Source organism: Hoplias malabaricus, chromosome 2 (assembly GCF_029633855.1).
Source record: "Hoplias malabaricus isolate fHopMal1 chromosome 2, fHopMal1.hap1, whole genome shotgun sequence".
Lineage (NCBI taxonomy): Eukaryota > Metazoa > Chordata > Actinopteri > Characiformes > Erythrinidae > Hoplias > Hoplias malabaricus.
Window position 1 is genome coordinate 80,305,123 of NC_089801.1, and position 25,547 is coordinate 80,330,669.

At 39.0% G+C, this 25,547-nt stretch overlaps 1 long non-coding RNA gene across 1 annotated transcript; it reads right to left on the reverse strand.

The window, feature by feature from the left end:
* Window positions 1–1,937: 1,937 nt before the first annotated feature.
* LOC136687527 (uncharacterized) lies at window positions 1,938–3,083 on the reverse strand. The gene is made up of 3 exons (XR_010800490.1): window positions 2,970–3,083; window positions 2,708–2,741; window positions 1,938–2,103 (listed from the first exon to the last, which is right to left on the reverse strand). It is a non-coding gene; the product is annotated as an uncharacterized lncRNA (long non-coding RNA).
* Between the last annotated feature and the right edge of the window lie 22,464 nt (window positions 3,084–25,547).

A 25,547-nucleotide genomic window follows, 5' to 3' on the forward strand; every position in this document is an offset into this window, starting at 1 on the left:
CCTGCATCTATTAACTGCCTGATGCCCCTCGTGCAATTTCTCCAACACAGTGTTGCGCATAACTGAAGGAATTACAAGTCTGGATCCTTTTAACAGAAGACCATCATGGACTGTGAGAGTGGCTCTTTCCGGCCAGTAAGTTCTCACCACTCCTGTCAGACTGTTGCGGTCAGGCCAGACTTGCTGACAAAGCCTCATGACTTCAGCGCATGTACTATCCTCCTTCAGCTGCCTATTGAAATCTGTAAGGTAAATATCACCTCCAAGAAGCCTTCAGCATGCATGTTCCATTTGTTATGCTATTGGATATCTCCTCTGGAATGACGTAACGTCTGCACCAGTGTCAATTTTAAACTTAACTTTTTGCTTCCTAACCACAAGCTCGACTGTCCAGGGCTCGTCTCCTGAGTCCACTCCTCCTAGGAACCAGCTCTCTGCTCTGTCATTACTACTGTCTGCTTCTACTGCATGAACAACCTTAGCAGCGCTACATACTTTGCTATAATGCCCCTTTTTACCACAGCTATGGCATGTCACCTCTTTAGCTGGGCACTGCCACTTTCAGTGAGCAGGCGTTTTCCCACATCTAGGACAATTCTGCTGTACCAGCCTGTTTTGGGCCATGGATTAGATGATGTAGAGTGGCTGCTTTTCTTTTGTTTCATAGATTGATGAGTTTTTTTCACATGCACAGCATGTATTTCTGCAGTGTTCTTCATGTCGCATCCCAAAAACTCCCCCCTGCCAAAAATGTCCCCTGCCACATTAATTGAGGGCGTAGCTAAATTGCTCTAAACATACTACATTTATTTATCATCAGAACAATTATTCACAGTGTTAAGTTACAACACTGTTTTGAAGTACTCCGAAGCTGATTTGGTTACATTTATCACATTAATAAGAATGTATCTCATGCAGTGTCATCTGAGGGTTATGCTGACTGAGGCCCCATCCACAAGGATTCATATATTTTTAAAAAACAGATATTTTCCGTTTCTGAAAATATCCCCATCCAGATGAATATGAAAATGGTTGCATTACCATGCCAGTCCAGTAGGGGGCTATAGTACCTCTTTAGGAGGGAAATCAAAACACCACAAAGCATGAGAGAAACACAGAGGTTTAATCCTAAATCACTCCATACTCCCTATGTAGTATACTACACAAGTGAAATCACTGCACCTAGTTCTTAAAATCAATTAACAAATGCAACCTTTATACTTTGTTGCTGTCCTTCTCCTGTAAAGTTACTACTTTGGGGGGTGCTACATGTTTGAACTGGACAGTGACGATTTATTCATATGTGGGAATCTGAAGTCTAATGCTATATTCATGTACACACTGTAGTTTATGACTGATGTAATTCACTCTATAGGCAGTGAAGAACTATTTGAATTTCAGCCTGAGACAGGCATGCTGTGTGATGTCAGTGTTTCGGAAAAGCTACATTTTCAGTGAATTAAAACACTTTTTTGTGTGGATGGGAGGACAAAACAATTAATTCTAAATGATTCTAAATAATTCTAGATCCATGTATGGGGTCTGAGATTTCTATGGATTCACTGAATACTAATATCTCACCAAGTCTGGCAAAGTGGTGAGACATGACCCATCATTGTTTGCATAGACTGAGCCTTTGGGGGATGCCATTTTACATATTTTATATTATTTATTTTTTTTCATAACGTTAGAAGTTAAAACCATAAATAATAAACAATGTGTGTTCATAAACTGGTGTTTTACTCATTTTTGAGAAAGTATGGGAATTTTTGCATGCAATAGAATTTTCAATTCTATTAAATTCTTCAGTTATATTGAGCATCAAAAATGATGCAGCATGAACAGTTATTTAGAAATACAATGTTAACTTCTCAGTTTCACATATATAATTTCATATATCAACATGGAATAATCAAAATGACCAGACTTACTCAGTCAAGAAGCTTGCTGTCGAATTCTCCTCATTTTTTCAATTCCATCTGTATCCATTAATGAGATGGCATCAGCAGGAACAATGCTCACCAGACAGTGAATTTTGTCACACAGCCTTGGGTTTTGTTTGTTCTTTGGGTGGTCCTCAGTAATAGGTCCCAGAGGATTTAACTAAAACAGAAAATTATTATTTTTTTCTCACTGTAGAATTCACCCAGAATATCTAAACACTGCTACACATTTTGACCAACTATTTATGACTCTGTGACAGATTTTTGCAGGTCAAAACAAGCTGCTAACACTGTGAGTATGAACTGTGTGTAATCCATGATGACTCCGTGTGCCAGGTAAATGTATACATTTATTTTTTTAAATAAAGTATTATTTAAATATATTAAGAAATGAAATAGTAAAACTTTTGAAAAATGTTTAAAGCATATCAGGGTATTGTTAAGTATAAAACATAAAGCTGAAACATCTGCTGAAACATCTCCACATATGAATGTGGAGTTAACAAAGTGATAAGAACACACTTTTTTATTTAAAAAGGCTAGACATTAAGAACAAGTTCTTGTTAACAAAAGAAGTAAATAAAACAAGGAACATATATTTGAAGTTTAAGGAACACTACTTAATATTCTTACTTTAACATTACAGCTTCAAAATCATTGTGATGCTTCACTGACCTGTACTAGGGTTTATTTAAAGTCTAGAACTTGTTCAGTCCAGTTAAGTGTTCTTGTTTTTACTATGATATAAGCATATAAGTGCTTACCTCCAATTCACCGGCCTCCATGCTGTATCGAATTCTAAGTAATAACATAAAAATCATAAACATTAGTGAGTAATACGTTTACAGAGCATCTAAACTATATAGAGAGTGTCAATGAACATCTTTTAAAAAAGAAAACTGTTTGGAGTTATAGGTAGTAGCAGCATCTGGCATTATCTGTTAATACACAGCAATGTTTGCATGGCAGAAAAGATATTTTATGAATGGATATTTCGTTTTTTTTTTTCTAAATATTTGGACTTACCCTGTGATGGAGGAGGAGGAGAGGGAGAATGATGATGATGAGGAGGAGAATAATGATGACGAGGAGGTGAAGGAAAACTAGGAACAAATGCTAATGCAATGTCCTCGAGGACTCTTCAAAAAAAAATCCATAGTTTAAAACAGATTCCACATTCATTCATTCATTGTCTGTAACCCTTATCCAGTGTGGGGGGACACATGTGTTGCGCTGGTACAAGATACAGTATCTCATCTGTCGCTGTACAGTGTGTGTCGTTCGTCCTCTAGTCCTTCATCAGTGACACAGGATGCTGACGGCTGGATGTTTTTGGCTGGTGGACTGTTCTCAGTCCAGCAGTGACACAGAGGGGTTTAAACTCCAGCAGCCACTGCTGTGTCTGATCCACTCGTACCAGCACAACACACACTAACACACGCACTAAGTCAAAGTGGAAACACTTAATTTATACCTCAACAAACAACCAGCAGTCATTTAGTACTGTTTACAAGACAGCATGAGGGATTCATATAAACATAATTGAGCAATTAGAGCACAGTTTAAAAACCTGAGAATAGGATTTAGCTAAACTGAGAGTACAGTTCACAATTCTGAGGGCATGGTTTTGCTACACTAAGAGCATGGATTGCTAAACCATGGGTGCTGATTTTCCTTTTCACCAGTTTCAGATGCATATCGTCCTTGCTGTGTTAGCGTGTTCAATACAGTTAGATATTAACTACTCACCCAAAAGCATTCATACAGGATCAAGCCTGACATTTTTCTCCAAAGCGTGTTATAATTTCAGCATTGCATCCACCAACAGAGAAGCTCCAAAATGACCTGCATTCACATGTCATTACATTAACTTGCACTGAACTTTTTTTTACTGCATCCATTTTAATCAATGTTATAAAGATATTGAGAGGGAACATACACTAGAGATTTTATATTACATTTTTAAAATTAATATTAAATATTAGATTAGTAGATTTTTAATAGAAGATCATGAATACAGGATCCACTGAAAGTGAAGAATTAAGAACAATTTGATCAACTCAGTCGTTTTGAACGTTAAGTAGTGTTCAGTATATTATGCGATATTCCTTTTGTATCAAGGTATAAAGTCTTACTTCAGTAACAAGGGTGTGGAGTTGATGCTCTGCTGCAGAGGTCCAGATCCACAGATAAACAGACTAATGCACTTATTATTTTTTCATAATATGTCCCATTTAACAGTTTTTAAGCTGAGGCCATGTAACAACACAATTTGGCAAGGGTTTAAGGGCAGTGTCCAGCTTGAACGTTCAGTAGTATATGATTTTTAATACAATAAAATATGTAGGAAAGAAAATTAAGGAGGAAATAAATACAAATGTAGCTAACATTCAGGTTTATATTTGTCAGAGACCTGCTGCACTTTTACTTTCACTTTGCAGGAAATTATATAAAGCCCCCACCACACACACCCTGACTCACTCACAGCAGCAGAGCTTCAGCTCCTCATCAGAGATTTCTGTGACGAAGGTAAGACTTCAGATCTAAACACAGTAGAAATGGTCCTAAATGTGAATATTTATTAGTTACTGTGAAGACATTTTAAACGGTCATTTTGGAGCTTTTCTGTTGGTGGATTCCTGCTGAAGCTGTAACACAGTGTAAAGAGAAGCTTGTAGTTCCCAATGAGGAAAAACATAAAGGGCTTTACTGGGATAAAGAGGATAAAGCAGCTTACACCTGACCTGACTCTGTATGAATGCTTGTAGGTGGTTACATATGGAGCCCTGGAGGGGCCGTGGGTAAAAAACAATATTAATTTGAGGGAACGATTTACAGTTTGCGCGCACGTTTTAGTTCATTCGAGTGAACGAATTGGTAATTTTGTGCAGCTGCTTTCTCACTGCCTTTTCCAGCATCCGTAATAAACTCTTATCTCTGTGTCTTTACAGCAGTGACTGCTTACATGTAACAGAAGGGTTAGTCAGTTAACAGTCATTAAAGTATATGATGGGTATCAGATGAATATGTTATAACTCTTTGTGTGTGTCACGAAACGGTGAGGAGGTAATACACTTGACAGTGAAATTAAACCCGAGATGTATGAGAGTCTCCTGCAGAAGGAAAGTGCCACGCCCTGCTGCTGTTTCAGTGAAACTGACCTTGACCTGCACTGAGGTGATTCTACAGTGATGTAAACACGTCTGTGAATGGATCATTCCACGCTTGTTTTTCAAGTGTTACGTGTTAATTTTGCCACGTACTGAATCAGTGTTGTTCTGTTCTTCTGTTTATTTACCTTCTATTGTTTTTTCTAAAACATCTTTAAAAAGGCTTTCATGGTCTTTTTTTACACATTTCTGATAATTACCACTTTTAGGGAAAGCGCATTTTATATGAATAATACCAATAGTACATACTATTACACCCATCAGGGTCAGTATATTTGTTATATTTAATTTAAAGAGTAAAGTATGTATTATATTGAATTAAATTAAATATCAAGTATTCATTATAAAGTCTTTTAAATGGATAATGACCTGTACATAATTATACACTGTCTATAATATATATATTAACAATTATAAATACATTATAAATGTTTAAAGTGCTATCACTAAATGCTTTGAGTAAAGTGACTGACAGTTTACATTATTAATTATTATAAATATAAATGAGGAATCTTTTACTTCAAACACAAAATGATGGGATTTGAAACATTTATAATGTGTTTAAAATCCTTAAAATGTAATATAGGTGCTTTATAATTATTCACAGCTCATTATTAGTCTTTTCAAGTGATGAACAGATGTAGTAAGATCAGAGCTGTAGGGAGGATGCTTTAAAAAGAGGTTTTTGGAGAACGTTGACATTGTGGGCACTAGTCACCAGTAATGATTTTTAAAACCCAAATCCACTGTCACTCGTCTATCCATCAGTTCACGTCTGGCTTCATTACGGCTGAGACTCGGGCGACTGGACTGCGGATCATTTCTGACTCACCCTCATATAATTAGTCATAAGAATACGTAGAAATAATAAGAAATAACTGTGAGTTTGAAGTGACAAGCTCCAGAGAACTAAGCATCTGCCTTTCTGCACCTATCACAGAAAGCCCCCCCACTTTGCTTGTTACTTCCACTGGTCAAAATGGCGGAACAACAGAACAGGGTCTTTACAGGTGAAGATCATTCTGAATAAAATGGTAAAGAAAATGCTAGTGAATGTTGTTTAATTACAGAAACACATTTGACAATACACACTGTAAACTCTGTAAATACACTCTCACTCCAAATGTGATGCCTGTAACATGTTCTAAAAATGTTGGGACAGGAGCCTGTTTACGAATATGTTACAGAACCCTCCTTTAATCAGCAACGAATAGAGGCTCAGAGAATAATGCCTCATTTTGACATTTTTATTTTTAAAACATATTTCTTCCATTTTACAAGATTTTAGCAGCACGACTTGGCCTTGGTTTACATTCTTTAGGCCAGATTCCCTAAATATTTTAATGATGTTATGTGTAGACGCTGAAATACCTCAGACCCCTGCCACCTTTCATTGCATTTAAACTGTTTGTCTATGAACTGACGCAGTGGAGCACCACGCCCCACCCTCCCTCATAAAAGCTCTCTATGAGAATAAAGTATTATCAGAATGGACAAGGCCTTCACAATATGATCACACTGTGTTTTTAGGAAAATTTCACAGTGTTTCTAGTGCCACAGTCTCAAATAGTTTTAAATGTGTAGAAGATATCAGCTTCAGAATGAGTGTATTTTTACACAGAGTATGAAGTGAATAAGAGGCAACTGTAAAAATGTGTTGAACTGATTGTGTTTCAATGTCCAGGTCAAACGGGGTTTACACAGCACAGCTTTCTGTTTTCACTTCCTGTTCCAGCCTTTATGGCATAGGCTTTTACTACGATCAATAACGATAATCAATAAAGACCACCACAGACCTGTCCATTTTAATATTATAGAGATGAGAATATTAAATATTAAATATTATAGAGATGATCCTTTTTTTCAGCCTGACGCCAGTGATTCTGTAACATTTCTTTACTTTAATTTTATTTCTTCTCAACTTTAATAAAAAAAAAAAAACACTTTATAAAATTCTGAGAATGTTTCTTCACCATTTGCTGCTCTGAAGTCTGTTGGTGCTGGGGACTGGTCTGTGTTTGTGACGCCCCTGAGTCTGTACATTGGCTCACAGCAGAGAAATGGACATATTTTTAAACAACAAATAGACATTGAAACGTTGAAAAGCATAAACCGAGATTAGTACAGTGCTCTATCCCTGCTCTATTCCAGCTCTGTTACTGCTCTATTACTGCTCTATAGATGGGTCCTGTAGAAATCTTGATTGGAGAAAACCAATTGAGGGCCAAATCAAAAGCATGTGGGACCTTCTTTAGACTGGGATTTGTGTTGTTTCTTCAGGTCGACGAGTGCAGTAATAAACTGGGGATCAGTATCTACCCTGTGAAGAACTACCATGCAGAGATCACCCAGGATCCCAACGTTGATGTCCTGATCCTCACGGCTTTGAGGGATATTCTCAACTTTGCCAACGACTACGTGGAGGACGTTCTGCCTAGAGTTCCAGGTGTGGTATACCCCAGTGACACATGGAGTGTGTTTACATGTTCCCAATAATCTGTCAACTTCAGAAAAACGATTTTGACCGTGATCCTTTAAATCTGTTTGGGAGCACTGTGGTGATCTGATAAAGAGAAAACTCACACGTTCATTCAGAGCTTCTTTACTGTAAATATTTAATTAAGAGTTCACTGGCTCTTTCTGACCCATGTCATAGTTTCAGCGCTGAAATTAGTGTTTATTTTTTCCAGTTTTCCTGAGAAGTCTTCTTTATCCAGTTCTCTGTGCAGATATTGACAAACAAAACAAATCAGAGTAAGGGGAGACGTGCTGAAAAACAACAGATTACTGAGCTGAAGTCCTGCTCTTTCTCTGATTTCTTGGAGTCTTATAACAGCACTGATCCAATCAAAGAAGTCTTTTTTATTTAAACTGGAGAATGATTTGATCACTGCTGTAAAATCCATTAATAATTATTATTTTTATGAATATAAACACATTCACTGAGCCAGGGATCTACCTGTAAATCAAGACAGAGCATGTTCTTTATGTTCTGGCTTGTTTTTACCTGTATCTTTTAGATAATTTGTTTTTATTAATTGTCTCTTAGTGAATTTCAAGGCCATTGGAGACACTACACGACAAATGTTTATTCTGAAATCGTGGGGAACAACAGGGAGTTTGTTGCTCGTTGCGGTCTAAGAAGACTGTGCACTGCCTGTTGGAACACTGCAGTGAGGATTTGACTGTATTTAGCCACATAAACATTAGTAAGGTCTGGTACTGGTGATGTTCCACAGCCGTAAACTGAGCAGGACTTTTCCACTGAACTGAATCTGTGACGTCATCCTTTAATTCTGGCTCTTCTTCCAGACCACGGTCATTTAAGGAGTGTGTGTGTGTGTGTTGGGGGAGGGGAGGGGTTGTGTCACTAAATGGAGGATGAACAGTGCTGGGAGGGTTAGTGGTTTTTATCGTGATCGACCGGTCAGTGTCTCCACACAGATTTGTGCCGGTCGCATTTACACATGTGCACCACACGAGGGCAGCAGCAGCAGCGCAAACACAGCCACACACTCACTGTTTAAGCACTGTTTCCTATTGTACTACACTTGTGCACTTGTTTTCATTAGGAATCGTTAATAATTGCTCTTTATTTTATTTAGGGTTTTTTTAGAAGACAACATTTGTCACATTAGTGCACAATTTTATGTTCAGATGTAAAAGTTTCCATTAAACCCTTTGTACAGAAATGCCCTCTATTGTTAATCAACATTAATTAGTTGATAGCGTCAAATTATTTGATCAAAAAGCCCTCAACACCACCTCATATGTCTCAGTAGTAACACCACTACACACACACTGACTTTCAGCCCCCTGCTCGGTACTGACTGTTTACACCTGGAGCAGGACGACATTTAAACTCGGACATTTAAACCATAACAGACTGTAAAATCTCTTCAGATTCTGTCTTTAAAAAAACACAGTCTCAGGAGAGAGGCGCCGCACCGGTGAAAAACTCCAAAAGACAATCCCTTACTCACCACGCCACAGTAAACGTGCCTTTATTTCCTGAGTAACGGTAACGCACTGTTCTGGAGCTCCTAGCGCCCAGGCAATGGTAAGTTTGGACGTAAAGTCTTCGTGAATTCAAAGTTGAGGGCGTTCCTTCTTAGATTCAGTGCAGCTGTGGACCAATGAGCGGCTGCCGGCTGTGAGCGGGGTCCTATTCCCCGGGGGAGGGGTGCGCTGCTGGACGCCGCTCTTCACAGGGATTCGCTCACAGCTCTGAGGGGGCGGGTCAGAAGTGATTGACACCTCTGTAAACCAATAGAGAGGGAGTCAGATGAAGACAAAGAGAGTCGATGTGCAGAGATCACTCACTCTCTCTGGCTCTGCGAGAGAGCGGGAGCCACATAAGAGCGGTATTTCCAACGAGGGCCACAGGGGGGCAGTGTGAGCCCGCAGCGCTTTACCTCCTCTCCCTCCTTTAATGATTTTGCTGGTAGTTTTATGGAGAGAGATTAGTCTCAAAATACTTTACAAATGCGTAAATGTTAATCCACAAATTAAACACAAGTCACAGATATGTTTCACTGTTCACAAATGAACACATCACACTCTGTGTCTCACGGTCTGCAGTTTGTACAAATACAGTTACATTCATAAACACGTGTGTGGTTTTCATAGATATATCATCATTTTTTTGTGAAAATAAATACATTTGTTTAAATTTACATTGAATATATTTGTAAAATCACTGTCTCGAATTTAAAATGTATTTGTAAAGTGTTGAATCTGAACATTCAGTAATTTACAAATACATTTTAAATCTGAGACTTCGACTTGGAGCAATGCAGAAAGTAACACTGCTCACATTATCACCTCAACAATGAAGCACACTCCAAGTGTCACAAGCAAGAGTCAGTGCTCCTCTTCATACTGCAGCTGTAATGTGATCCACTCAAAAGAAACCCCTCTGATTCCAGTCAACACCGATATCTTACAGAAACATGGACTGAGAGCACTTCAGGCTGCGCTTGAAGACGGTCTGTGGCTTAACCCCTCAAACACCTCCAGCCTCTTAAATCTGAAGAGTGCCCGGTTTTAAACAGTTTTCAAAAACACAGGACCCTTCCTCAAGGGAAATGATGTGACTGGTTTGGTCCCCCACAGTTACACCAGGGTCCAGCACCGTCCAACAGTTTCCCACTGAGTGAATCCCCTGTCAGCATTGAGCCCAGTTTATATTGTGAATGAATGTGTGTGAGTGTGTGTCGCCCTGTGAAGGACTGGCGCCTCCTCCAGGGTGTGTTCCCGCCTTGGGCCCAGTGATTCCAGGTAGACTCCGGACCCACCGCGACCCTGACCTGGATAAGGGTTACAGACAGTGAATGAATGAATGAATATTAATATGAACACTGTGCTACTCAGCAGCAGCTGATTGAGATCTGTAGTGAACACATTGAAAGTGTGTGTGTGTGTGTGTGTGTGTGTGTGTGTGCGTGTGTGTGTGTGTGTGTTCCAGTGTCTTCCTGCACCACCATTATTCTTCTTCATTCCACATTCAGCTCGGAGAAATCTACGTAAAAGGCAGAAAAGAAACCACTTTAAGGGACTACAATGGACAAATGTTACAGCAAAAGTCATTCGATCTGTGCACCCATGCTGCAGTTCTGCATTTCTTGGTCACAGGGTTAAAGCTCTTGGATCAAAGAGAAATGCACCACTTTTTAAATGCTCAGGGTGCTGTACATTTAGTGACTGTCCAGTTGAAGTAGATGATGTAGTGCACAGTGAGGCTACTCTGAAAGCACTTGTGTCCTTCAGAGGTGAAACTGCGGTACACAGTGAAACTGAACTGAACAGGCGTCCTGTGAGAGCAGAAGAACAACTTCGTACAGATCAACAACTTGTAGGAACGCTTCCAAGGGCCCTTTATCTTCTAAATCTGCAGGAACTTCAGAAACCTGTATTTGAGTCTGGTTGCAGAGATGAATCCCCAACTCCTGGGGTTCTGAAATCCATCTCCTGGAGACAAAGAGGCAAGAAAAGACCTCATAAAAATGAAACTCTGAGTCTCCAGAAACTGACTCGCCTCAAAATGTGCTTCAAACACTACTCCTCCTTCCTAAAGGAGCAATGCTGTGGTCAAAAAGGAGCACTGACAGTTTTCACAGACGATCAAAAGAGGACACAGTGTATCTAGATGCTACAGGGAGTATTCTAAAAAAACAATAAAACAATCCAGGTCCATTTTATGTATGAGATCGTGGAGAGAAACCAAAACAAAGGTTGTCCTCCTTTCCCTGTCGCAACTGATGTGACACGTGATCACACCACTGCTTCTGTTCTTTATTTTCTCAGTGTGTTTCAAACTGATCGTGCCAGACTTCATGGACACAGGAATATAAACCCAATAATGATTGTAGGTGATGGCTCTATTGTCCTCATGCAGGCAATAGCACAAGTTGTGTGTGCATATATTTGACCTCCTGACATCAGCACAATGGCAGAATTAGACGAGGTGCTTCTCAGCTGCACTGTACTTTTTTCAAGTCCATGCAGTTCTGAAAATGTACAGAAGCACTTCACTGACCTCCAGGCACTGCTTATGGCCTTTGGAGAATCTCCTGTCAATGACAGCAGCATTGTTGCCGAGGACCTTGAGGTAAAAACCTCATTATGATTTTCATTAAACTTCTCTCTTTACCCTTTTCCTCAATCCGTAAATATGTGATTTATTTTATAGGTCACCGTAAGTCAAACACCATTTCAAACACATTTCAAGAATCTCATCAGCAGCGCACCTCTGGACCAAGAAGGAGACCCTAATGTTTACTGCTCTAGGACATTCACCTCTTCCTTAGTCCCTTACGTCTCGCCCCAGGCAGCTCTGTGGACAGGTTTGACGCTGGGTGGGTGATTCATTCAGGTGATTCCAGTCTTAGTTCATGCACAGAATGTACATCTGTGAAAAAGTATATCTCGCAACAAGGAACATTTCAGGAACATGGTGTTATTTTCGGTGACCTGGGGAGGCGTGGTGAGGGGCTGTTTATCAGCAGTTCTCAAAGAAATGTTCCAGAATTTCAATGAAGACCCTCCAGGTGAAATATTCTTCAAGTGTTTCTCAGTTTAAAAGTATGGTCTGTATTTTACTAGTCGTGCTGCTGGAAATAATCTGATATATTACAGTGAAACACGCCATTGATCTTCAGAACTTCACCAAAGACGACAGAACCCAAGGGAATCATGGAGAAGAGCCAGTGGGAGCTCAAAAAAACACCATTCAATAGACAACGAATAACAAGACGTGATGACTCTGTGAGAAGTGATCAGGACGCCCATGTTGCCCTTTTAAGGGAATGTGGTGATGCAGAACGAACCACGAGGAAAAAAGAGAAAAGGTTTGAAAAAAAATAAAAAAACACAAACACATGATATAATATAAAAGATAAATATATATTAATTGAATGTATATATTAAATTATTAAATAGGATTTATCAGACTCTGCTCAGACAGTCATTTAAGAGTTATTTAAAGATCTGTTGTTCATCTTTCCGGTTGTCTACAATAAGACAATATTCATATGTAACAGTGATGTTATATTTTTATCTTTAAACCGTTATGAATGATTGTATAAGTATTAATTATTAACACCACACTTAGTGCAAAAAGATAAACACGTGCAGCACAGAGAAACCAAACATCTGTGTTTTAATTACTATTAATGTCATTATCTAGGAGCAGAAAATACAGAAAGAGGTGTGGAAACAAAGAGAAGGGAATCAGAGGGGAGTCTGTGTCACGCCGATGAAGTAGACATTTTTGTACAAAGTGAAAAATATAAGAACCAACAGTGAGTTCATGAATTAACACCTGATAGTGTTTTGTTTATTTGTTTTTTTTTAAATGTACAATGTTTTAGATAAAAATGATACAAGATAATGATTAAAAATTATTAGGTAATTGTTAAAAATGTAGTGAGAACCAAAAAAAACAGTTGTTTTGAATGTTTTAAAGAAGTCTTCAAGAACAAACAGCACACATTTGAAAGCAGAAGAACCAGTGGACGATGAAAGGGATGAGGACCTCATTTATAAGCGGCCGAGTACAGCACAGGAGCCTTTTTATAGCTCATAGTTTCATGGTCATATTATTTGGACAAAATGTAATAAATACTCTACTATTTGTGTTAAAACTCTATTGACTTGTGCACTGACGTGTAGTTATTTATTTACTGACATGACTTTTCCAGTTTAAAACAGAACACTAAATCCCCATTGACTTGTGCCTCGCCTACAGCTGACATTCAGGAAACAGCATCAGTGACAGTGAGATAACCACATATCACCACATTAATAATATATTATTCTACAACTGACACTTCTTTAGGTTTTTAAACAGTGTCTGTCTTCAGAATTATAATAAGTTTTCACAAAGGAAATATCTGAATGTGAACTAATGCATATTTCTATATGATTAATATCCACAGAGTCATCCCATGACATTAATTACATCTACGTCATCCACATCTTATGAGCCTCTAACTTCAGAGCGTGAGCCGAGACAGAAACAAGTTCATGAAACAAAAGAAACTGTTCCTTTAAAGGTGTTTATTTTATTCAGTCTGTAGCTCAGTACCTTCCAGTGATTCTAGAAGAGTAATAAAGGCTTAGCCACGAAACATTACAACACTGTACCACTTTAGAATAGGACTACACTTATACACTTTTATTAACGTTTAACCATCTGTTTATTTATGATATTTATTATGTTGTTAATATATTAAAAATAATTAATGATGTTATAAAACATAAATAGAAATGGCCTCTTTGCCAAATAGTGAACCCACATCCATCTGCACTGTTAGACCTCAGATCTTGCTGGATACTGACCTTACTTTGTCTTCTCCATCAATCGACATTAAACCTATCAGCGTCAGCACAGATTTCTTAAAAATGGCAAACGTTTAATGAATAAACCACCAACAAACTCGCTTTTTATACATTAACTATAATGCGGTGTGTACCCTGACATAACAACACAATCAGCCAAATTCACATCATCAGGTCTTAGCTTATTCTTTATGTCGACATTTTCAATAAGTGCTCAGACATTTTCAGCATTAGGCAATAAACACAGGTCACTGCTGCTTTTTCTATCTGTGGGTCACAAATGATTATGAATGATATAATTATTATATATTATTATAAGGTGTTTTACACAGGTTTTTAAAACATTTGTAAACCTTTATAACTGTGGTCTTATTTTAAAGTGATACCCAAAGCGTATTTATGTAGTGCTCTATATTTAAATAAAACTGCAACTTCAGACTTAATTCAGCTTCATTTAAATTACTGATACTGCACTTAGCTTTCAGTTCTCAGCGTTAACATTTATATGTTTTATATTATTTGTAACAGAGAGGTAAAGGAATGAAAACAAGAGCACGGAGAGAAAACCTTGGGCCAGTTTGGGGAAATCATTCACCGCAAGAAGTCATTCCAGCAGCAGCCAGATTGTCGAGACCAGTAATTATTCACCGTGATCAGTGGATTAGCATCTGGACCCGCAGACATGGCTAAGCAGTGATGAGATAGAGTTAGCTTGCTTTTACATGGCACAGAAGTATAATGATATTGATGGCTTTCAGTCATGCCTGTTGTTCTCAGCCCTTCATCGTGGCAGTATTGTTGGGACCCCAGTGAAGCCATTTGTGCAAGTACTGAATATTAATGACAACCACTGGATTACTGCAAGTGTTGCCGGCCCCAGGTCTAGGGGTGGCTGGGCCAGCAGCAAGGGACACACAGACCGAGCGGCACTGTGTATCCTTAGAGTCTATGGATCTGTGAATCTGTGAATCAGTGAAGAAACACGACAGCAGTGAAAAGCTTTCTGAACTGCGCATGCTCAGAGTCTAAATTTTAGTGTGTTCTCCATGCAACTCAATGGGCTGAAGCGCCATCTAGGGGTTGAGTGGTGTTATACCATATCAAACAAACAAGAATGGCCTCAAAAGCTTTTAGAATGGTTCTGATGATTAAAATAATAAAATGAGTGTGAGGAGGGGGTGGTCTGTGTTAAATTAACTGTAGATGGAGGCAATTTTCTAACCCTCTACACAAGCAACATTCTCTGTCAGCCAAATGAGGTGTGCATATATGACAGCTTAAATTCAGGAGTAAACAACAACACTAAACAAATGCTGTCACGGATGATTCGAGCGTCAGCACCTTGTTTCATTATCAGAAAGACTACTGTGCAGATTCAGCAGTCAGGGAGCAGTTGTGGACTTTTTGCCCTGGCCTTTGTAAAGGTGTTGTGTGACAGAGTTAGACCAGAGGAGTGCCTTATTGAGGAAAAACAAACACTAAGGCAAAGACTCTACAGAGGGATATTGGAGAAAAGGGTCCCAGACTGTGCTTACAAAAAAACACAAAGACAGCCAGAGAGGGATGCAGTAAAAGTATATGTTCACTGTGTCTGCAGGACTTCTCATAATAATGAAGTGATGGTGGAGTGCAGCAAATGCAGTTCCTAGTATCATCCCCCACTTGTGTGAGTGTCCCTAAGTGTGCACTGGACCCCACAGCAGAGGAGTGGCACTGACAAACCTGCATAGGTTAGTGTTTGAAAGATAAAAGACAAAACACACTGTCCTTCATTTAGTTTGTTCTTCTACATTTCAGAGTCTTCTTTACATTTCAGAGTGTGGTGTTGGTGGTGGGTGGTGGGGGTGGTGTTTAACTTGAAACGCTTGGCTTGGATTTAATGAGTACTTTCAATTAAAACGTTTCTCTTGAACATCTGATTTAACGTCTTCATTTAAGGTCCATGTTTAAGGAACTAATCAGTACCAGTTTCCACATTTAAACAGTGTAATAACTAAGCGTCACTGCCACAGTTACCTGGTGTGTGTTTGTTAAGAATAGGGCTGATTTTATTTGGTAAACTTAGATATTAGTGTTTTATGGAGTTAATAAATGTGATTATTTACTGATCAGAAACGACAGTTTCACATCCTACTGCTACAAACTCCTACAGAATTGACATGACAATTATACCCTGGGTACATAAGGATACATCCCAGAATACTTCAGTGGGGTTTTCAAATCACAGTTTGATTTAACCCTGTAATGACACACAAAACATGGATTTTTAAAAGAATTCTGAATACAAGAGTTCAAAACTGCTGTGGTAAAGACACCAGCCAAAATTACCCCCTGTATCTCAGGATATGGTCTAAAAACTACAGTATTTTTTCTGGTAATAAACTGATTTAACCATTTTACTGAATTTAAAACATAAAAATACAAAACTGATTAATGTTTATTTGTTCTTTTTTATATCTTTAAATTGATTATTTTTCAAAAAGAATTATTCATAAATGTGCCGCTCTATGACTCAAATATCATAGCGTGAAAACCAAAGACAATCATTTTCAAACTTTAAACACTGTTCTCCAGACTACAGTCATGATCTCTAGTGTCTTTTGAATTGAACGTTTTTTACAGTGTTTAACGTTCTAATATAACTGTCATTTTCAGGAAATGTGAATCACTAACAGGAGTTAATTATTAACTGCTGTTACCCACAAACACCACAACTACACCATAATGAAACCTTATGAACATTGTACCTGAGAAAAAAGGTACAAGACTGCACTTGTCTCCCTGGTAACACTACAGTTGTCTTTAACCATAATGTTTTGGGAAATTTGAAATATTACTATTCAGTTTGATTTAACCATTTCATGGCCTTCAGCATTCTTCAATTTATGGAATTGTGTTGTTATTCTTATGTTTGTAATGCGATTACTCCACATTCCTACAGTAAAAGTGTATGAACATTATAATCTGGGTGCTCTAGAACATGTTCTTCAAGACTGCAGTGGAGTGGTCTGTAACAGTTTGATTTAACCCTTTGATGGAATTTAATATCTGAGTTTTTTCAAGCCTATTACTCATAATTCCTACAGTAAATACACATAAATATTATACCCTGTGAACCTGAGGACATGTTTTCAATACAACAGTGGGATTTTCTGGTAACAGTTTGATTTTTTATTTTAATCTCAGAGTAAACTGAATTCCCTCCATTTTATGGACCTTTCTGGACTTTTTAAGGGTTTTAAACCGTTCTTTTAGCTACTCAGGTCTGTTTTTAATATTAACTGTAGTGAATTATGTGGAATTATGTTTTAAATTCCATTTCTTATGAATTTTCAGTATCTGCTCTTTTCTGCGAGTCCCCCCTCTCGCGCTCACACGTTCTACCGTAAACCGCGATGTAGACGCGCACAGGAAATCCTAGTGTAGACGGCGTCACCGCGGCGTAAATGTCTACAATTATGAGAGAAAACGGTCCAAGAGTTTGAGAATAAAGTAATATTTTAATAAAGTTTCAAGATCTCAAGTCAATATTTTGAACATGAATCTGCCATTTTTTGAGAATAATATCAACATTTCCGTAATTAATTTAAAATATTTTGAGGATAGAATTATAATAAAGTTATGATTTTTCAAAATTAAATTAACTTTTTGTGAGTTCATTTTTATTATTTCTAGAAAACAATAAATACTCAATAATAAACTTTTAATTATTTACAAAATAAAGTTTTCATATCTCAAAAATAAAATATAATTATAATAAAGTTATATTATGAGAATATAGTCTATTTAAAATTATTTAATAATGTTAATGTTTTTAAATAATAATTTAATAAATTTTATAAAACATTATTTTCAAAATGCCCCATTACATTGAATGAGGAGTCAAATTAAATCTTAGGGCGCCCTCTTGTGGACGATATGAGGTATTGTCTGATCTCATTTTCATCGGTTCAGGCTTCATTCTGTCCACAAAAGCCCCGTTAGGTTTTATTTATTGTTTAATGTGGTAATTGATAAATAAAGACAACAGCGGGTCAGTTGGATTTTACTGAACACTTTGAGAATGAGGTGTGATTTTGGCCGCGGCTCTGTGCCGCACAACAGGAGCCCACTGTCCCACCTCCAGCTGAATGTGCCGCGACAAACTCGCTCAGTTCACAACGAAATGGAGTCCCACCAGATTCACTCCCTCCTCGACACCAACTGTTAATGTTTCAGTGGTAAACAGTGGGTGTAGTGTGTAAATAAGGAATGGAGAGATCAGACTAGTGTCCTAATGCACAGCCTGAGTCATGTCTGTCTGAAAATGATTGTTAAACTGAGGGAACGGATTAAGTCTCGAAACGATATTTTTCCACCATAAGACTTTCGGGAGCGACTGGGAACAGATTTTAGAATAAACTTAATCTGACGTGTTTGTGTCCTATTGTACTACACTTGTTTTCATTAGGAATCTTTAAAAATATATCCTTTATTTTATTTAGGTTTTTTTCGAAGACATTTGTCACATTTGTGCACAATTTTATGCTCTAAAAGAAAATCTCTTACTCACCACGCCACAGTAAACGTGCCTTTATTTCCTGAGTAACGGTAACGCACTGTTCTGGAGCTCCTAGCGCCCAGGCAATGGTAAGTTTTGACGTAAAGTCTTCGTGAATTCAAAGTTGAGGGCGTTCCTTCTTAGATTCAGTGCAGCTGTGGACCAATGAGCGGCTGCCGGCTGTGAGCGGGGTCCTATTCCCCGGGGGAGGGGTGCGCTGCTGGACGCCGCTCTCCACAGGGATTCGCTCACAGCTCTGAGGGGGCGGGTCAGAAGTGATTGACACCTCTGTAAACCAATAGCAGGGACTCAGATGAAGACAAAGAGAGTCGATGTGCCGAGATCACTCACTCTCTATGGGTCTGGGAGAGAGAGGGAGCGCCTGGGAACATATTTTAGAATAAACTTAAATTTACTTGTTTTATCGCAGAACAACTAAATAAAACCTTTATGTTTGGTGACAGACTATTTTAAACGTTTGGTCACTTTTAGAGACATGCTGTGTATTTTCAGAAAATACCGAAAACTGCATCTGTGTAAGAATGAGTGTTTTAAAATAAGAGCGGTATTTCCAACGAGGGCCACAGGGGGGCAGTGTGAGCCGGCAGCGCTTTACCTCCTCTCCCTCCTTTAATGATTTTACTGGTAGTTTTATGGAGAGAGATTAGTCTCAAAATACTTTACAAATGCGTAAATGTTAATCCACAGATGTGGAGGTCACACCCTGTTACTGAAGAAGAATATTCTGCTGTGTTTCACTGCAACAACAAGCTGAATGTATGAGAGTAAAGACTATAAGAGAATGTAAACACAAAAGATCCTCAGTGATTTCTCTGGTAAAAAAGAAAGAAAAAGACCCAATGTTCCCATGACTAACTCCACAGCTATTAAGAGCTTTATTTATATAATCAGTTTATATAATCATGTACCAACAGTGTTTTAAGAGAAGAATATTCTTTTCTATTGTGTGTCTTCATGTGATTTTAATGCTGTTTTAATCTATGAAATTAGTCACTTGATAAACCACAGTGTAAATAAATATTAATCGTTTTAACACAAACTCAGAAAAGAAATCAGTGTCTCACTGTTAACAGCAGCAGTGTTTAATAATTCTTCAGTTTAATTCTTGCTGTAATTACAAACTTTTATTAATTTTTTTATTGTTGGGATTAAAACCATGAGCCTGAAGCTAAACGTGACACAGGGGGTGTTTCTACAGCTGTAGTGGCTATGACTCCAGAAGTAGAGGGTGAGGAGGAAGAGGCTGTCGAGTAAAAAGCTCTGTGCCTGGTTCACCTTGAAGAACAAAGTCTTATTTAAAAAACCCAACAATTTCCACTGAGTAAAGTTCCTTGTCGTTCTGATGACGTAGAATCCCTAAATTCTTGAGGTCATTAAAGTAACGTTTAGTTTAAATCAGTGTTGGAGCCAGAAACAGACCCTGGGCAAAAGTGTGTGGACACAATCATTCTTCCTAAAATAATAAACAAATGCTAATTTTAGCACATGGTCAAGGTTTTTATCACGGGGCGAGTGTTTAACACGAGCAGGACACGAGTAATTATTTAAACACAATGCAGCATTAAATGAACATTGCTCTGAAATGTATTTGATCTAGAAGCTGTTACACGCTGAATATTTAATTGTGGCCAGGCCTGGGTCGTGACGTTTGGCCCAGGTCCAGCTCACACCACACTTGTGCCAGTGCCGTTACTGAACCGTAAATGAATCCCAAAACTGACACAGATTCGGCCCAAATGTGTCTGCTGTCTGGGTCTGTGCTAGGTGTGGAGTTTAATTTACGCTCCGCAGTGAGTTTGTGTCAGAAAGGACAGGCTGTGTGTGTAACTGAGTGAGAGTTTAAGTCTTGTGCTGATGTGTGGACACCTGGGTTTCAGCTTCATGAAGGATACAAGAGGTTTTAAACTGAGAAAAGCAGAACACTCTGTTACACTACATTACACTGTGTGTTTGGACACTGACCCACAGATTAGATATAGAAGAATCTCTCTCTCTCTCTCTCTCTCTCTCTCTCTCTCTCTCTCTCTCTCTCTCTCTCTCTCTCTCTCTCTCTCTCTCTGCGGTTTGACTGCGGTGGCGCGTGGAGGTTTCTGCCGTTTTTGCCAACTTTTCTGATTTTCTTGATTTTTCTACTTTCTATTCTTTTACTTCTTCTTTCTTTATGAGAGTTTAGTGAGGTATTTGGTACCGAACTGTTTTTGGCCGGTGGTGAGGAGTTTGTGGCTGGCGTCATGGCCTCTGAGGCCATGGCGTCAGGTGTGTCCCGGAGAGCGAGGCGACGATGGCGGAGTTTGTGTTAGCGGTTGGGGAGCAGGTTGGATATGAGAACATTGAATCGGCTTCTCGAATGAACAAAGCGGTGGTAGTGTTTTTGTTGAATGAGAACTGTGTAGGTAGCCTGATTGAGTCGGGGATCCGGGTGAGGGGAGAGCTGGTGCAGGTCAGCCCTCTGCGTGCACCCGCAACCCGCGTTGTTGTTTCGAATGTCCCGCCGTTTATTAAAGACGAGGAGATATTGAGAGAACTGTCTCAGTTCGGCAAATTCGCCGGTGCCATGAGAAAGATTCCGCTCGGCTTTAAAAATCCACAGTTTAAACATGTAATGTCTTTTAGGAGGCAGGTTTTCATTGTTTTAAACAACCGCGATCAGACTTTGAACTTAAGTTTTAGAGTTAGACACGAGGAAGGATCGTACATAGTGTTCGCGAGTACGGAAAAACTCCACTGTTTTGAGTGTGGAGACATCGGCCATAAACAGTTCGGCTGCCCGCATAGAAAAGAGCAGCAGGGGGGTGATAATAAACAGAGTGGTTTAATGGAAGGGCAGCAGGTAGGGGACAGAGGTGGGGAGGTGGTTGAGGAGGTAGCTGAGGTGGTAGTTGAGGAGGTAGCTGAGGTCTCGGGGCCTGAGAGCAGGCCTGAACCCGTCAGCTCTGCAGGTGGGGAGGGGGTAGATGGGGATGGGACTGAGGCCTCCATGAATGTACCTCTTAACAGTAGTGAGGATAATGTCAATGTTAGCACTGCATCTGTGAACACACCCAATGACCCCACTGACTCGGTCGGGCCTAGTGTCAGCACCCACAGAAAGGCCCGGTGTAAAACTGATAAACCCGTGGAGGAAGATGGACAGTCAGTTTTGAAGCAGGATGACATTATTGTGGGCCGTGTGCGTGATGAGTGTCTCGGAGACTCGGGAGTAGTATATATCCTACACCTTCTGTCAAACACCTCTGTGAATGATTTATGACCCCTTGATTTATGACCCCTGATTTATGACCCAGGTGACAGGTCAGTACAGGATGCCCTTATATGGGTTTCCCCTCACACCCACACCACACCCCTGACACACCCACAGCCCCCAACATGTTGGGGTGGTTGTGCTTGCATATGTATTTAAAATGACCCTGGTGGATTTCTATGGCTAAACGCTTTTTAAAATGTCTACAGTGTGTGTAAATCAGTCTCTTTTAAGAGAATCTGCAGTTACACCAACTATTAGTTCTGAAACCAACGTTGCTTTTGCGCCAAGGAAGAAACGGCGTGGTAAAGCATTTGGTAGCAGCCCTCGCGAATATTTTAGGGATGTTAAAATTAACCTGTTTGATTCTCGGGCTTATGACGTTTGTGGGATGGTCAAAAGTGGATCAACGCCTTCCAGTGATGTCTGTTAAAAGAAACATAAACCGACACTGAAACCACACGAAGTCAAGACACGAACAACACGCAAGCCATCATGTTTGAGGACATTCTTCCAGCAGACCATCCCGACACCCGTGGACCTATGTGGTGTGAAAATTATCGACTGTCGGACATTGAATATACGCCGATTGACACGGGTCATGGGCTTGTAAACTACAGCTATGGTGAATCGACGGCGGTTGCCAAAGCGGTATCAGACAACAGTTTGTTGGGTCAATATGGTGATGATCTCAGTTGTGTGGACATTGCGAACCCGCATGTTTTTCGACAAGACCCGGTGGATGATTTGGCAACGTTGATGGCTAGACAACTGACAATCGCTGAAGCTCCTGAAGACAACGCTATATCTGCTCCGATTGATGTGGTGGACGGGCAAGTAAGCTCTACGGTGCTAAAACTGATAAAGTCCACTGTCGTTGTAATCCTACAACACATCATAAACAACAAGCTGAAGGAAACATGTCTTGGTTGTGAAGTGGATCACCCTAGTCAACTTCGACATTCGTGTCTGTTTGAACCTGATATCTTCTTTTTTGAAAAATACTATAAAGATATAACAAGGACATTGTTCACGCCCGCCTTAAAACATGCCATAGCTGGGCTTCTAAAGTGTTTTGGAATAGAACTACCCCTTCTAAAAATTCAAGGATGTGTTGAAACAGTCGTCTGTGAATTACAATGCGAGCCGTACATTGTGGAAAAGCTGCAGGAACTAAGAGAAAGCCTGATTGATCAAACCTCTGAACAGTTTGTCAGCGATGCCGTTGACTGTTGGGAAGGTGATTCAAAGACTTGCAGAGCTGTTTAAGTGAAAATGGGGATAGTTTGCGGACACCAAAGTCTGTCAAAGCGTGTGCTGAAACACCGTGTGAACTGCGAATTGACACGTTTGTTGTATAAATGTATTGACGATAGTGTGGATGATTTTACACTCATTAATAGTGTGTATGATGTCAATGTTAAACGTTTACAAAATTTCAAGAACCAAATGAATATTGTTAAATCAACATCGCATGATTGGTGTCATTTGACACAGTTATGTATAGATTCTGACGAAACAACCCTTGTGACTATTAGTAAATTACTGTCTCTCATGCCTAAGAGTGAAAATGTGGTAAAAATTGGTTATGTGCTTTGTCTATGTACATATATAATAGACATTTGTGTGATAAAACTTTCAACAAAGAAACCAATTGATGTTCGTAAAGTGATTGAAACATTTGTTGAATATCTAGTTGAGAAAAATGTAGATGTGTGTGCAAACTTTTTAGATTTCATCGATGCATTGTGAATAAAACAGTCAAACAAACAAATCTGGGGTCATTATTTTCAACAATGTCATCTATCGACACATCAAATCTTATGAGAATGGTATATTACACGCCGTCTAATTCTGGTTCATTAGGCGGTAAAAATCGTTTGAAACGGGGTGTTTTAGAGAATACAGGATTGTGTCTGTCTGATCAACAGGTTTCAGACTGGTTATCTTGAGAGGATGCATACACACTCCACAAACCCATACGACATAATTACAAAAGAAACCGGGTTATAGTATATGGCATTGACGCTCAATTCCAAGCTGATCTTGTTGATATGAGTGCGTATTCTAGGGAAAATGACGGATATAAATATATGTTGACATGTATTGACGTGTTCAGCAAATATGCGTGGGCTCGACTGTTAAAAAATAAGTCTGGTATAGAAGTCTCAAAGGCATTTGCGAACATATTAGAAGAAGGCAGAGTTCCTCAAAAGTTACAGACTGACAGGGGTAAAGAGTTTTTCAACAAATATTTTCAAAATTTAGTATCAAAAAACAAAATCACACATTTTGCTACAGGTAGTGAGCTAAAAGCCAGTGTCATAGAGCGGTTTAATAGAACGCTAAAAAGTCGTATGTGGCGTTATCTAACAGCTGTAAACTCCAAAAGCTACATTGATGTTTTACAAGATATTATGAGCGGTTACAATAATAGTTACCACCGTAGTATCAAAACCAAGCCAGCTGATGTGACGAAAGAAAACGAATCTAGCGTGTTTAAAACGCTGTATGGTGTGAGAAACAAATTAGACAAGAAAACCATATTTAAGTACAAGACTGGTGACGTTGTGCGTATTTCTAAAGTCAGGGGTCCGTTTACAAAGGGGTATGAGGAGAACTATACACAGGAGTTTTTCACTATATCAGAATGTATCCGACGACAACCACCTGTTTATAAATTGAAAGATTATGACGGTGACATTATACACGGCCGTTTCTATGAAGAAGAGTTGCAAAAAATACGCATGTCTACAGAAAAAGCATTCAAAGTTGAAAAAATTTTGGATAAAAAAAAACAGGGTAAAAAAACAATGGTTTTAGTGAAATGGTTAGGTTGGCCGTCAAAATTTAACAGCTGGGTTCCTGAAAATGATGTTGTGGACATACAAAGGCCTTAAAAGGTGTTGTACTTTGTGTACTAGTTCATTTACATCAAAGGACAAATATGGGGGACAATGGTTTTTGCGTCACACTGCCAAGCAATTCGTCTATGTCGGTATACCCCGATAATCAAATTTCTAATTATAGAACAAAACTAGCGAAACCAATCGATCTAAAAGGTGACTGGGAAGTAGGGGTGATAGAGTTTCAATACCCACGAACGTGGACAACCTTTTGTGAGCTAGATGCCACATTTAGCGTAATTGATAAAAAATCGGGCAAAACAACACAAATAACACTACCTACAGGGTATTATAACCATATACCGGCATTAGTTGCTGAGATTAATATCCATCTAGCAGACCATTCAATAGGTCTTGTTTATGACTAAATAAGTCACAGGTTATTTATTAAGACGTTATCTGATATCGGTTTGATATTTAATGGTAAACTAGCCATCATCTTGGGTTTTAAACCGGGTGTGATACTAGAGTGTGTAGTTAAAACAAATGACCCGGATGTCGTACAGAAAGAGTACGCACCACACCCTGTCGACATCTATGGTGGTTTCTACTCAATGTTTGTTTACACAGACATTGTTGATTACCAATTAATTGGTGACAGTTTTGTACCTCTGTTAAGATGTGTACATATATCAGGGAACAACCATGATATTGTCACAGTTAGATACAGTAAGCCACACTAAGTGTCGACAACAAAATCACAGATAAACGATATCGCTATAGAAGTGAAAACCGATCAGAACCAGCACGTAAATTTTTCTTATGGGAAAGTGGTTGTAAAGCTACACTTTAGACCTGTAAAACAAGGAATTAGGTTTTGAAAATGGAATCTTTCAACAGACTGGCCATGGATCCTGAACGTTACGTTTCTTACTATCAAAGTCA